At 38.9% G+C, this 10,742-nt stretch overlaps 1 pseudogene; it reads left to right on the forward strand.

Moving 5' to 3' along the window:
• Positions 1–2,242: 2,242 nt before the first annotated feature.
• Positions 2,243–2,975, forward strand: LOC118529602 (V-type proton ATPase subunit E 1 pseudogene; annotated as a pseudogene).
• The last annotated feature ends 7,767 nt before the right edge of the window (positions 2,976–10,742 follow it).

Genomic DNA, 10,742 nt, shown 5'->3' on the forward strand with positions numbered 1-10,742 from the left:
GGAAAATTAGTGAAATACAAATAAAGGTCCCTAGCTTAGTTAATAGAATTTTACCAAATGTTAAGTTTTTAGTTTTAGTTTTGATAACTATGTCAGGGTTATGAAAGTTATTTACATTAGTAGAAGCTAGATGAGGGTACATGAGAATCCTCTGTACTATTGTTGAAAGTTTATGATTGTCTGAATCTATTTCAGTACAAAAATTTTAGAAAAAAATTTTGAAGAAAAAGCTCAGTGGATGTTATGGGTTGCATTGTGTCCTCAAAAGATATATTGAAGTCCTAACCCCCAGTACCTCCAAATGTGACTTGATGTGGAAATAAGATCCTTGTAGACGTAATTAGTTAAGATGATGTTAAACTGAAGTAAGATGGGCCCTTAATCCAATATGACTGGTGTCCTTTTTTTCTTTTTAAAGATTTCACCCATTTATTTGAGAGAGAGAGAGGGAGAGCACAGAGGAGAAGCAGACTCCCCACTGAGCAGAGAGCCTGATGAGGGGCTCCCTCCCAGAACCCTGAGATCATGACCTGAGCTGAAGGCAGATGCTTAACTGACTGAACCACCCAGGCGCCCCATGACTAGTGTCCTTTGGGAAGACACACTGACACACAGGGAAGAGAACCCTGTAAAGACAGACACAGAGATTGGGAGTGCTGCAGGTTCGAGCTAAGGAACACCTAGGCTTGCTGGCCTCCCCTGGAAGCCAGGAAGAAGCAAAAAAGTTTCTCCCCTATGGGTTTCAGGGGAGCATAATTCTGCAGACACCTTGAGTTGAGACTTTCTAGCCTCCACAACTGTGAGACTGTTCTCTGTTTTAAGCCATCCAGTCTGTAGTATTTTGCTACATTAGGAAACTGATACAATTGAAAACTAGAGTAAAATTCTCTCCATGCTTTTTTTTAGTATGAGCTCTTTTAATCTCTTTTTTATTGGTGTTAGAGTTAGAAACAAAAATTCTTTTTCTTGAATTTTAAAAAAAGTTACATAAAGCTATATTTCCAGTAAAAATTGTAAACCCCACATGTCCTAAAGGATGGTGGCTCCTCAAAGGGCATTTATAAGACAGAGATACTATAATTCAAACGCCCTTGGGGGTACAGTCTGTGTTTGATCATTTCTCTGTGCTTGGGAAGAAAATAAACTTGCTGTATATATATAACTTTTTTTCAGTGTTCACATTAATTTATTAAATTCTTCGATGTTTTGCAGGCAGTTTAAACCTTGTATGTCAAGGTTCTTAATCGAAATTCTTACACTGAAATTGCATATGCCAGTAGTCATCATTTAAAATAAAAGTTGAAATTTTGTTTTTCATATGAAAACAGGGCAACACATCCTTTTTATTTAGCAATAAAATATATCTGAAGAGTGATACATACAGCTTCTTCTGTCTTATACAGTTTACTGTCAACCCTGATGATTTGTTTCAATAATTCTTTTCCTCTGTTTTTTTTCCTCTAAAAGGAAAAGAATGAAGACTGTTTAATAAATTACTTTATCTTTGATCGCAATTTTCAAGGGTAAAATATAAAATGGTAGATTTGAATAAAACTTGTGAGTTATTCACAAGTCAAACACTGAAGTGCTTTGTGAATAAAAATTGATATTAGACCATTATTCTGATTCTACTTAGGATTTTTTTTTCACTACTGCAAAAAGACACAACTGTTTCTTTAAAACAAATCATCAGAATTGACATTGCACTGTACAAGATGGATTATGCACCCAGATAAGGGGACAGATGAAACAAGAATACAACGTGAAAATAAATGGGCTGGGGGCTTTTGGTCTACTTTCAAAACACTATTTTGAAGACTGACAAATTCAGCTCTAAAATGTCTCGGCTGTCATTTTTTATTTTGCCATGCAGGGCTTTCCATGACAGATTTCAAGTTATACATTCCTGGCATACTCATGTTATATTAGGTAAAAGCCCAGCATGGTTTTGGAATGGCAATTGGCAATTTCGTTCATTTTTCTCAAGTAGATTTAATAATATAATACCTAGCATCTACAATCATTGTTAATAAAACTTAGACTTCCATTACCTTTAGACCATTTTAGTCCCTAAAAATAATAAATATATTCAAAATTATTACAAGTAGAAAAGTATTCTAAAATTCTTTTTAAAAATTTGATGGTTGAGACTAATCAGTGAAATCATATAGCTTTATTGTTTATTTTTTCCTTAAAGATATGGAGTAGGCATAATATAAAAAAGAAGTCCTTTCAGGCTGGATTTCTTTTCCCCTTCCTTCCACTGCCCCCTTCCAACCTAAGCTAGAGCCAGTGGGCCTCCGGCCTAGCACAGCTTTCACCATGGCCCTCAGCGATGCTGATGTGCAAAAGCAGATTAAGCATATGATGGCTTTTATTGAACAAGAAGCCAATGAGAAAGCAGAGGAAATAGATGTGAAGCAGAGGAAGAGTTCAACATTGAGAAAGGCCATCTTGTACAAACCCAAAGACTGAAGATTATGGAATACTATGAGAAGAAAATTCAGATGTCTAATTTGATGAATCAAGCAAGGCTCAAAGTCCTCAGAGCAAGAGATGACCTTATTACAGACCTACTAAATGAAGCAAAACAGAGACTCAGCAAAGTGTTAAAAGATACAACCAGGTACCAAGTGCTGCTGGATGGACTGGTCCTCCAGGGTTTGTACCAATTGTTGGAGCCCCGAATGATTGTTCATTGCAGGAAGCAGGATTTCCCTCTGGTAAAGGCTGCAGTGCAAAAAACAATTCCTATGTACATAATTGCCACCAAAATAGATGTTGATGTCCAAATTGATCAGGAGGCCTACCTGCCTGAGGAAATAGCTGGTGGAGTTGAGATCTACAATGGGGATCGTAAAATTAAAGTTTCCAATACCCTAGAAAGCCGGCTGGATCTCATAGCCCAGCAGATGATGCCAGAAGTATGGGGAGCCTTATTTGGTGCACATGCCAACAGGAAGTTTTTGGACTAAACCTTTGGCGAGGTGGAGTTCATCCACTGCTCTCCTGCTCTAATGCGGAAGTTTCTGATATTTGAAGAAACAAGATATCTGTGTGGCTTCCTCTTCGCTGTTCTAATATTCTGTATTTATCAGTGGATCCTCTCTGTAGCTAATGCCCTTGGCCTAATTGTTAACATGAGAGAAAGCTTCACTTACTATGATCAGGAAACCTCCTTCTTAGCTTATCTAAAAGCAGCACGACTTTCATTTGCTTCTGTAGCATGAAGGTGAAGGTATCAGATGGTGGTTACCAGCGCTTCCCCGAGGCTCTGCTCTTCCTCTTGTCTTCTGCTGTCAGTTCTCGAGTCTAGAGGGTGATGTGTATGGTGTTCTCTGACATTCAGTCTCTGCTCTTTAGGCTTCAAATGCAGGGGGGGCATGCATTCCTGCCAGCACTAGTAGCGTCACTGTTCACCTGTCTGGGCCTAGAAGCGTTCCTTATCTGTAAATGTGATTTAAAATTTAAGCCATGACTAGGTCTTATCTATTAAAACAAAAGGTTTACATGGAAAAAAAAATAAGTCCTTTCAGAGGAGAATGTTAGCTTCTTTAGCATTAGCCTGCACCTCTTCCATGCTTAATGTCTTAACCTTCCAAATTCCATTCAAGCATCACTTTTTCTGTGCCTGTATGTCAACATGGGGGATGCTATGCTCTAGCACAGATTGGCTCACTGTCTCTGACCGGTTGCCAAGCTTCTACAGGCAGATTCAATGTCCTATTAGTCTTTACAATCCTGGGACATAGCAAGTGGTTGGCACAGAGAAGACATCAAATAAAGTCACAGTCACATCTTAAATTATATGTCAGATGGCTAACATGGTTATATAATCATGGATATGGAAGCACAGAACACTGAAAAGACAAGCACAGTGCCACTCATAGAACATGCTAGAAAGGCTGCTTATAGTTCATGACCAGGAAACTGAGCTTTCTTTATCAGAGCATCTTTCAGGTGATGCTCCTTTCACAGACACAATACCCTTTTTCTGAAAAACAAGTCATCATATAAATTTTTAAATTATAAATTTTTAGTTTTTGCATTTTATATATATATATGTTTGTACACATGTATGTGTGTATAGTATAATATAGTGTTAGAATATTTTTTTCCTTATTAGGAATTCCTATTAGAAATGTACTCAGGAAACACTAGTGTTTCCCCCGAAAATACACTGTGAAATGCTGAGCCAAGGTTTTAAGTGAAAATACCAAGTTTCCTTTTGAGTATATCCACACGAATTTTAAGGTGCTTTACTCTTTTCAGTTCTGTAGGTTTGAAAATATATTCTTAGATTGAAATGAGTTTGAAGAGCCAAGTATCCACTAATACAATTTTGGTACAAAATCTTTAATTAGAAGATAGGCTATCAATGGCCCTGAAGAATTATGAAAGAGAATAAATTCACACCCTTTCTGGAATGGAAATTTTACTCAAACTTAATTAAAACACATCCTTGTCAGGTTTTTCCTACCTGAGGGGAAGTGTTCCATCTCTAGCTCATTCTGCGGAGGGGGAGGCCAAGGGCCTGAGGTTGAATGGCTGTGCGCTACAGGGACAGAACAGGACAGCTCCCACAGGATTCTCAGACGATATGCGCAGAGCTGCAGTACGGGGTTGGCAGCCTGCTCCTCCTGACCGCAGACCCTCACTCTGTGGCCCAACAGCTGGCTGACTAAGCAAGCCCCCTAACCGCACTCTGCTTCAGTTTCTGCTTCTGTAAAAATGAGTTTAAACCTCACAGGGTTGCTCTGGGCATTATTTGAAGGAGGAAGTTTATTACACAATCTTTATTGCTCTTATTATACAATATTTTAGAAATTAAAAATGAAATGATTTCTAAAGATATACATTCCTGTTCTTCTGATTCTCCAAGTAATTACTTTTTGGATTTTGTGTGTGTGTTCTGTGTTTCTATTACCAACTCCAGATTCAAATAATTTAGCATCTAAAGCCACACAAGAATTCACATGCACACACACTGACATGCAAACACACATGTGCAAACACATACTCATCCTATGATTCTGTCCTTCCCTGCCAAGTAGTACTAGAGGAAACATCTTTCTGCCCTCAAAAGATGAAATATGCAGGGGCGCCTGCGTGGCTCAGTCGGTTAAGATTCTGCCTTCTGCTCAGGTCATGATCTCGGGGACCTGGGATCAAGCCCCACATCAGGCTCTCCGCCCAGCTCAGCAGCAAGTCTGCGTCTCCCTCTCCCTCTGTGATCCTTCTCTCTCTTGCGGTCTCTCAAATAAATAGATAAAATCTTTTTAAAAAGATGAAATATGCAGTAGTAACCACCAACTTTTAAAGTATAAATCTCTCAGAAATTTTAAAAAATCATGTCCTTAGCAGTTCAAAGAAAAGTCTCAGCTTGAATATAAAACCCTCTCTTTAGGACTAAATGTAAGTATATGTAAATACTCAATATAAATTGAGCATATGTAAATTTAAGATATTAAATTGGTAAATCGTAGCTGCCCACATGACAATATTTTGGTCAGTGTCCTTCTGTAACTTCACTGACACTGATTGAATGCTTTATCTTCTCCAGGACCTTTCTCATACACTAGATTGCATTTGTAAAAGCATGGCTGACAAGTGCTAGAGAAATAAATTTTTTGTACATTTTTCAATGCATTGATTTCCTAAATGAAAGGAAACTATGCCATGATATAAATTCTGCTACAAAGGACGGCAAGAGAGAACTAAGTATGTAAATTTTAAATTCGTAGAGGACGATGATAATAACTATTGCTGGTAAACTACACAACTGTTAGCAAATCTCATTGCTGCATTACAGAAACATAAAAACTATACTCTTACACTTTTTTAAGAAAATATGATTATTTCTGGGCGCCTGGGTGGCTCAGTTGTTAAGCATCTGCCTTCATCTCAGGTTGTGGTCCCGGGGTCCTGGGATCGAGCCCCACATCAGGCTCCCTGCTCAGTGGGAAGCCTGCTTCTCCCTCTCCCACTCCCCCTGCTTGTGTTCCCTCTTTCACTGTGGCTCTCTCTGTCAAATAAATAAATAAAATCTTTAAAAAAAAGAAAATATGATTATTTGTAATGAACGATATTCTTTATCTTTTATTTAAAAATGTAGAATTTCCTATTTCATGCATACACCAACAGAAATCAAGGTTTTTTTAAAAAATAAAATTAAATTTCAGTACTTTATTGGGAAAGTATTGCTTAAAGTTTCTTATTCTAGTGAAGAATATTTTAATGAAAAAAATTAAGTAGCAGACAAAACCAGACATAAAACAAGTATATTTCCTCTTTCATGAGTAGGAGTCTTTGAAGAGCACCTCTGAGACTGCTCAAAGTTCCCTAGTAATTGTCACCTCTTTGCTACATGTGACAAGCAAGCTTTAGAAAGAGATGCCTGGCATCTCTTGAAATAGAATATGCATGCAAATGAGCTTCCTTTCTCAGCCAACCCTGCTGGACAAGGTGGTTTCTACCCATGTCCTACCCCACCGGAAAGCTCTAGTAGGAAGACACTGTTAAGATCGCAATGGAATGAGCAATGGACATAAAAGCCAGAGTTTCCTGCATAGAAAGAAAATAAAGACATCAACAAGTAGCAGACCTCACAGAAAGTGTTCTTCAGAGTTGCATTTGTGGTCCATCAAAAGGAATCCTCCGTGTCCACTCTTCTTGTTCTTTGGATTCTTGTTTTTTGAGCCTAGATGGACTTCCAGGTCTTTCTGTTTCTACAAAGGGTGGAAATCCTGTAATTCATGAGAGTCCATGGTGAATGCATTCTAGAGGATCAAGGTGCATGACAGTGCATATAATAGGACAGAAAAAGACCTTCCAAAGGTTGAAATTCAAGGGTTGGGGGAGTCATTCTGGGGCCTGGGATCAAGGTCTTAAAGTCTCAAACATGGTGGTAAGAAACAGAAAGAGGCGGTGAGGAACAAGAATGCACAGTGGAAGGGTCCGGTTTCTACAGGGTGAAATATGCATATTTTAAAATATATATAAATATAAAAATAAATACAAATAAATATATAAATATATAAATATAAATAAATATAAATAAAAATAAATAGATAAATACAAATAAATATAATAAATATGAATCCATGGTTATATATTTAGGTCTTCCACACCTGCATTCCAGGGGCCAGAGGTAAGGGGAGGGTAAGTGGAAATGAGACACAGAGTCAGACAGAGGTGAGATAGGCTATGAAATGTATCACCCATGTGTCAATTGTATCCTGGGTGCAATGGGGATATCCTCTAAGTTGCCTGAGAGGATCTTCTGATCTACAGGTAAGTGCACCTGGCTAACCCTCACAGTCACAGATTTAATAGATAATAGAGCAGAGCTATATAGAGTGGTGTATGACCAGGCTCTGATTGCCAAAAGCAGCAACACTTATTAATATTTCTGATACTATTTCTTTTTCTCAAGCCAATCCCCAAGTAAATAATTATTACAAAAGGTGGCCGCAGGCACCTGGATGACTCAATGTACTGAGCAACCAACTCTTGTTTCAGCTCAGGTCATGATCTCAGGGTCATGAAATTGAGCCCCACATCGGGCTCCCCGCTCAGCATGGAGTTTGGCTTGAGATTCTCTCTCTCCCTCTCCCCTGACCTCCCCATCTGCCCCTTCTCTCACTCACGCCCACACACATGCTCTCTCTCATAAATAAATACAGGAATAAATAAATAAATAAATAATCAATCTTTGGGGGAAAAAGAAAGTGGCCCAATTCCAGGCTGCTTGTCAAATGTTACTGATTCTACCTCACTCCACAATCAAATGCTATCTGGCCAGTTTACCTAAAGTAAAACCACTTCCCCAACAGAGGCAATCAATCACCGATGATTCAGATTCCCAGTAATGTATATGAAGGATCTTGGATGTCCCCTTATCCCCACATTCCTCTCATTTTCTTCCTCATTTTTCCTTCTCTTTGGAAATCTCTTAATGCTTAAGTGATTTTTTTTTAAACATTTTATTTCTTTATTAGAGAGAGCGTGATCATGGGGAGGGGCAGAGGGAAAGGGAGAGAATCTCTAGCAGACTCCCTGCTGAGCGCAGAGCCCACAAAGGGCTAGGCACTGGCCTCCATGCAGGCTCTATCTCTCGACCCTGAGGTCATGACCAGAGCCAAAATCAGAGTTGAGTGCTTAACCGACTGAGCCACCCAGGTGCCCTAGGCTTAGGTGATTCTAACCCTCTTGTCCCTGTAGGATGGAGCAGTCTCATACCATAACTAGCCTTGCTTAGAACTGGCCCTGGAGACATTAACTACTTTGTTTATATCAGTGTGCTGTCAGCTAAAATCTCTGCACTGTTCTGCCACCTCCGGAGGCAGGAAAAACTCTCAATCAGACTTCCACACTTCCTATTTAAGATGGTATTTAAAGCCAAGGGACTGGATGAGATCACCTATGACCTGAGGGGAGAGAGAAAAGAGAAAGAGAACATGGCTGGACCTGGGAATTCTAGCATGCAAAGGGCTGGTCAGAGAGAGGGAAGCCACCAAAAGATGTCAAAAAGAGTAAGAAAGTGAAGTATAAGAAAAGCAAGGAGAGTGATGTTATCGAAGAGAAAAAATATTCTAAGAATGAGAGATGTGGTGAACCAGGCCAAATGCTACTGAGAATTATAATAAGATAAGGAGGGAGAAATGACCACTGGTTTTGACAGAACAGAAATCTCTGCTGTCTTCAACAGGAACCCTGTCACAGTCAGGTGAGGAGTGGCGCTCCCTAACACTATATGGAAGGAGGAATGGAAGAGAAGGATTTGGAGACCATGTTCCCAGTTTTGTTACCAAGGTAAGTAGAAAAACAAAGTAGTAACTGAGGAAAGGTAAACATTCAGGGGAGCGTTGGATTTTTTGTTTTGTTTGTTTTGTTTATTGAAATATAGAAATATAGAAATATAGAAATGGGAATGATCCAGTTGGGAGAAAAAAAATGATTTTTGGAAGAGAGGGGACAATTGTGGAGGTGGTCTTGAGTGAACTAGAGATGATGAAGTCTAAAGAACAAGTTGAGGGATTTGATTCAGGCACAGAGATATTCAAAAGAGAGAAGGAAGGAACTATGGATGCAGGGGAAGTAGGGAATTAGATTTGGTTATGGCAAGATGCTGTGATTTTCTTCTGGTTGCTTTTGTATTCTTTTGTATGCTGACTTGTGTCAACAAAGGAATCCAGTGGGTCCCTTCTGAAGATCCCTGAGGCAGGTCCAAGTTAGATATGTTTTCTGTCCATCAAACTTGGTCTAGAGCATGCAGAAGCATCCCTGCGACTGTTTCTAATTTACTTCCTTTGAATGTTCCCTCACAGTCCTCCAAATTTTTCTAACTCCCAACAACATGGTAGAAAAAGCCATAGACTTTGCCGTAGGATTGAAGAGAACAGCTTTATTTTCTAGATGAAAGAAATCCCCAAATAAGATTATGCAGTTTTGCTAATGGTTTTAGAGAATACTTGAAATACTTATTGCATTTTTTTGACTACCGTTCATCAAGTTATGCAGTACTGCTGCACCTACAAAACAGGAAGGTGATTAAAGTAATTGTCAGGCCAGCTGAACTTTGCTTAAAAGAAGCTGCCTCATTCCCGTGGATGGGTCTTTGTCGCTAAGAGATTAGCCATGAAATACCTAGTCACAATAACAACAATGTTCTCGGAAGCCCACGAATGCTTTGTACCATGTTTGCTCTCTGTAGGCTTGTCATAGATAAGCCAGTCCGAGGATAGCTGGCATTCGGGAAAACTGCATCAGTGTCAATTAAAGGCTAATCTTGGCACTAAGTTCCCAAGCACAGGGAAATGTTTCCAGGATAGAATACAGTGCAAATCCAAGAAGAGATCACTTCTAAATAGGAAAATCATGGGATTACCTTCATGGAAATACGTAGGAGGACTAATAATTTAAAAAAAAAACTCTAGGTATAACCTTCCCCTGTGCCACAAATCTCACAAATTTTTTCAGAGCCTTCTTTTGAATGAGTTATTTCCACTTAATTCCACTTACCTGTGCTTTTAAACCCATACGGGGAAATGGCTGGCAGCCACAGAGCAGGTCCTTAGAGTTTTGTTATTCCATTCTGTTTTTTAGTTTCTTTCTGTCTTACTCTCTTTAAAAACAGAGGTGGTAGGCAAATTACTTCGTCAACTAGAATTGAGCCTTTTCTAAACATGTATATCCCTCCTATTTACCTTAGCTGATATTTGGAGCTGATTTTCAAAGTCCTGTCATTTTTTTAAAGTAGTTCATAGGGAAGCCAGTTCTAGACACAAATCTTTGTTAGTACACACAAAAAGGAGACATAAATCTCCTATAGAAAGAAAAAGAAAGGAAGGAAGGAAGGAAGGAAGGAAGGAAGGAAGGAAGGAAGGAAGAAGGAAGAAGGAAGAAGAAGAAGAAGAAGAAGAAGAAGAAGAAGAAGAAAGGAAGGAAGGAAGGAAGGAAGGAAGGAAGGAAGGAAGGAAGGAAGGAAGGAAGGAAGGAAGAAAGAAAGAAAGAAAGAAAGAAAGAAAGAAAGAAAGAAAGAAAGAAAGAAAGAAAGAAAGAAAGAAAGAAAGAAAGAAAGAAAAAAAGAAAGAAAGAAAAGAAAGAAAGAAAAAAATGGGCCATTCAACAGCCAAATCCTTCCAAATGACATTCCCAGACAGGCATCTGTCTATCTATCTGACACTATCCCCATTACTAGACGTTTGGGTTTATGGCTCTTGGAGCCTTTGAAAGATTAA

The sequence above is a fragment of the Halichoerus grypus genome, chromosome 5 (genome assembly GCF_964656455.1).
Source record: "Halichoerus grypus chromosome 5, mHalGry1.hap1.1, whole genome shotgun sequence".
NCBI lineage: Eukaryota > Metazoa > Chordata > Mammalia > Carnivora > Phocidae > Halichoerus > Halichoerus grypus.